This window comes from Eimeria maxima, genomic scaffold (assembly GCF_000499605.1).
Source record: "Eimeria maxima Weybridge genomic scaffold, Emw_scaff115, whole genome shotgun sequence".
Taxonomy (NCBI): Eukaryota; Apicomplexa; class Conoidasida; order Eucoccidiorida; family Eimeriidae; genus Eimeria; species Eimeria maxima.
This window is the reverse complement of record NW_013563415.1, coordinates 26,433-31,486: the sequence shown is the minus strand read 5'-3', so window position 1 is coordinate 31,486 and position 5,054 is coordinate 26,433.

Below are 5,054 nucleotides of genomic sequence, written 5' to 3'. Positions count from 1 at the left end.
TCTTGGAAGCAGCTTTCCGGCTGTCGTCACTAAGGTGTTCCGAGAAGAGAAATGCAGAGCAACCAGACAGCCTGCGTATGCGGAGCACTGCTAGTTGTGTGGAGGGGGAGGGGGGAATCGCCAGCATCGGAACCCGCGGAAACCCAAGTGCTTTTCTTCTAGGGCAGCCGCGGTGCAAGCCCGGAAACCCCAGGGCAGAAGTCCCGTCGGGTTCCTCCTATTACGAATCTTGAAACATCCTCGGTGAAAGCCATAGGCGTTATGGGCCCTTAGAATATCCGGAGAGCGCGAACAGCACGTGGGACTGCCTGTCCTTGATTATGCTGCCTAGTGTGAGCTGGAGCTGACGGGATGTTCCAGCCGCATCTTTAACTTCGGTTGTTTGCGTATTTGAGGGCTGTTCGGTGTTGTATGCTCAATGTGACGTTTAAAAGAACAAAGCTACCTCGACTACTGTATACGGAGCTCGCCAAGCCATCAATGCTCCCACGCGGGCGTTCGACAGACTGCAAGCAACACCTCCCGGCGGCAGGTTCTTAGTAAAAAACGTGCTAAGCCGAGCATGCACGAGAAATTTTCTTCAAAACAACCAAAGGAACCGTGATACTTCAAGCACTTGGACGAGAAGGCCTAGAGCCCAACGCATGTGTAGCCACTGCCTACACATGCGTTGGACGGTCCGTGGAAAAAAGCGGGAAAAAGTGTTATTCCACTTGTTGTTGCCCAGCGTTTTACAAACTTTCACTGAAAAATCTCTCAAACGGGACTCATATGGGGAGAAGAGGGGCTCCTCCCTTCGACGAGGGAGAGTTGATTATTGACACGGCAGCCACTCGACCATCGCGAGCGCTGCCGACACTGAATCCTTCTCGAGTTCGGTTCTAGGTAGAAAGAACAAAGTGCCAATAAATCTGGCGAATAAGCATAAAAGAGAGAACACTTTGCTTTGGAGGCTGTAGATTTGCTCCAAATGTTGGTTTATTTACATGCGTATTCCTACAATCATACCATCAGACACGCCGTTGTTGTGCAGTGCGCTCGAGGAGGATCGTGGGAAAAGCTGACAACTACTAAAGAAACAATTTTAAGAGAGATAACACCAAAGGTGGTGTTAACCTTCTATGAGCCCTCCTTATAAAGTCATTCAAGGGATCGAGTCCTTCGAGGGGACCGACATCTCCAAGTAGTTCTTTGACACACACTCCCAGCGGCCGTCACTCAAGCATCAACATTGCGTTCGACGCGTCATCTCTTGAGCCTCTTTATGCTTCAAGGAACCGAATTGTATTCTCCCAACAAGCGACTTTAGGTGCAATTCGGCTGCTTCCCTACCTAGTCCCTTTGCTTCGGAAATTTCCCAACTGCAGTTCTGCGGAAGCTGGGAAGTTACCCTCTTCACTGATCATATATAGGTTATAATTTTTTCCATAATGGCTATAATATTTTCCATGTTTAGGTGTCAATATTTTTCCTGGAAGCCATTTTCTTTATATTTCATTGCCTGTGCGGAATTGTACTGCTTGCCCCGCCTAATACCGCCCAGATACTTGTCAGTGCTTCGAAGTCGTGCATATCGAAAGCTTCCTCACCCTGGGTTCACTTGCAGATTACTTTTCTGTTCCTATCTGATCACTTAGCCTACGTGAGAGTTGCTGCTTTTTCTCAGGGGGGAATAATACCATCGCTGCAGACCGATTGCCACTTTTCTCTACGTATTACTGATAAGGAGTAGGCCCCGCCTTAAAGCGGCGCTCCGTAAACTTTTGGCAGGACAGTTTTGGCCTGTCGAGAAAGCGGAAACCTAGGAGTAGACATCCCAAATAAACTTCTGTTCCAAGTCCTGCAGGCGCAGCTGGTACTTCGCTTTCCGAACGATATATTATAATAGCCTCTGCAGTGCCCAGTTATCTACACACTAGCTCCTCACATATGCATCATGTAAGTGCACGGTTCCTCAAATCAGCTTGTTCAGTGAAGACGGCACTGCACCGCACAGTTTTATAGGGGATCTCTAAGGTTGCTATCCTTGCTCGCTGCTCCCGCAAGAGCTATTATTCACACAACCTATAGTGCTAACGAAAGGTTATGAAAACCAGAGTGTGTTCGACATCAGGGGGGACGGGTTTTGCTATATTGGCAATTAGGTTTCAAGCAGCGTTTTCAATTCCATTCGCAGAACGTGTTAGAGATTCAGCTCTCGAAGCCACGTCACATGCAAATTTCGTATACCTTCTTCGTTTAGATTGGGCCTGCACGAGCCTGTGAAGAGGAGGTGTTGGGTTGAGCACATTTCTGTTCTCCTTCAGTTTACTCGATGCCGTACGGTGCTGACCTGCCCCATATGGGGACATTTTCTCCTGCCATCAATGCTGGTTTTATCAAATGGTACGGGGAATCACTAGCTGTGTATGCCCGAGTAAATTCCTCAGGAAAATCTACCTTCCGATTCCATCTTATAGGAACGAGCACGTGCGCAGAGCGTCGTAAAGTCGGGTCGGATTACACTGTAACAGGTACTCGATCATGAGCAACACAACATCCTATCTAGATATTCCTGTTCATTACTTGCCCCCAATGCTCACTACAAATCCATCTACCTACAGGTAACAAGAAACTGCTGCCAGGGTTGGGGAACGACCCCTGCACGAGCGCCTTCGGATGCTGGGCAGTGGCATCACCTCAGTAACTCTTCTTGGGTTGGGGTGTCTGCATCCAATAGAGGCTCCCAATCCATTTGCTCTCCGCGAAACATCTCACGGGCAGGCGAGCACACAACGCAGGACGCCCGCAGAACCGAGCCGCGGCTGGGCAGCGGCAGGGGCATATCGGTTGAACCCGATGCTCTTCCCCCTTTTCCGGCGCTATATTTCCTTCCGTCCCTTATCTACGAATTATCATCAACAAGACGGTGTATGAGGCATGATTAAGAGCTGTGAGCATGTGCACCGTGGCTTCTGCAAAGTTGTTATGTGCATACCTAGGGCGCATGCGTAAGATGCCGACTGATGACCACGCAGGAATTCAACAGTTCTCTATACTGTTAACGCAGCAAGAGGGCCACTACCTGTGCTGTAAGAATTTTTAGGTGCTACTGTTGCATCGAGGTGCGTTGGAGCTGCTTGCCAGGTCACCTCATCTCCCTACGCCTCAGTAACCTAAACGGCGGTGTGCAGGTTTGGAACCGGAAATCGCTCCAGTTTCTTTTCGGAAATGCTTGTCTTAACTGTGGTCCCCATTGTGGCTCACGGCGGTCCCCTGCGAACATCGGGGACCTTGGTTAAGCAGCCCCCATTGCAACTTGGACAACTATTGGAAATAGCAGATAGGCAGCTGCTTTGCTCAGCGTAGAGAAATTGCCTGTAAGCACCAGTACACGTAGCAACTTCACACAGAGCAGGATACTTCACAAACCGGGGGCATTGAAACAGAGACCAACGGCATCGCATGGGAAACTCAGGGAACTGCTGCACGCAGATGCGCCGAAAATCAAGAAGTGTAGTGGGGAGGAGAACGAACACAAGAGAGGCGCCAATTAGAAAAGTGTGCAGCGATAGACTCGCCGGCTGCTTTCCCCACTGCTCTTTGGCCCTCCTAAACACTGTGCAGTTAGCGTATGCTTCCACCCAAGAGGGGGGGAAGACAATGACCGCCCGCCACAAGACTGGGTAAGACAGGGTACTCGACAGGTGCAGGCGCGGGCGGAAAGGTCCCCTGGAATATGAGGATTGAGTAGACTGAACGCGTTGTATGATCAGACCTTGGCTCTTATGCAACAACGTACAAAGCGAAACGTTCATAGATCCTCAGACCGGCGCCTCCATGTAATTCCGTCAGAGGCCCCGTCACAACTACACTCTTGTTGTGAATACAGTCCTAGAAGTAGACTGTATTCACAACTAGACTGTAGTTATGAATAAAGTCGTGGAAGCCCTGAGTTATAGGGCACAGTGAGATTACACGTAATACTGACGAATTCCCCTCATCCTTTCGCAGGCTTCCGGCACATGGGCACAGGGAGCGCCTGATGGAAGGATCTGTAGTTGATGGCAACGCAGAGGAGATAACAAGGGCAAAAAGAGTTCCTCACATGAATAGCCGACCTACATGCAAGTGAATATACATGAAGACCACCTTCAAACAGACCCAGTAACAGTAGCCGCAGGCTGCGGTAACTTACTGCACTTAGGTGCAGTTCCCAGGCGGTCGACCTAGCTGCACATATCTACCTTAGGCTAGGTGGAAGCAGCCATGTACGGTGAAGCATAGATATTTATATAGATGATGTCCACTAAGGGTGCAAATGGAGCATATGGCTTGTACTTGAGAAGATCGTAGCTCTACCTGATTTTCATGTATATGCCGACTCGATGCCTTTTATGCCTGTTACGGTTGTTGAGCAACTTCGCTAGAGAAACATAGGTAGTTGTGAAGGCATTTTCATGATTTTCATGATGAATATTCAATTATTTGACTTAAAAACACGATTAAAAAACTCTTACTGCTCATTTCATAGTGAATTGCCGACTGCTTCTGTGACCGCAGGGTCAGAGACAAGTGTTTGGGAGTGGCAGTACCCTCGGGGAGAAACACCGAGAGATAGCGAACCAATGATTTTATTCTCCTCTACCTTTTCACCCCGTGTACTTTTGCATTTTCAATGTTTTATATTTCAATGCATTTAATGCATTAAATCTGTCCTACACCGTACTGCCTGCGTGCATGCACAACAGGCGACCACCTTCGAATCTGCCGACTGTACGAATACATTGCTGAATAGTTGATTTTCGCAAGATGAACGTTTAAAATGCCTCTTATTTTTTCTTCTCTCGAGTCATTCGAACAGTTTCAAATGTTGCATTTCCCCCCTCTTTCCGTCCTTCTTGTGGTCTGCAAGGCGAGCCCGGCGGAGTTGACAGACGAATACGTCTAAGACGTCTACAAGAATTTTCTTTTGAATTTAATTTATCAACCACTTGAAATTATTTGCTATAAAACCATCGTAACACAAGAATTTGTGCTTCCCCTTCCTCTCTAGGCCCCCCCCCCCCCCCCCC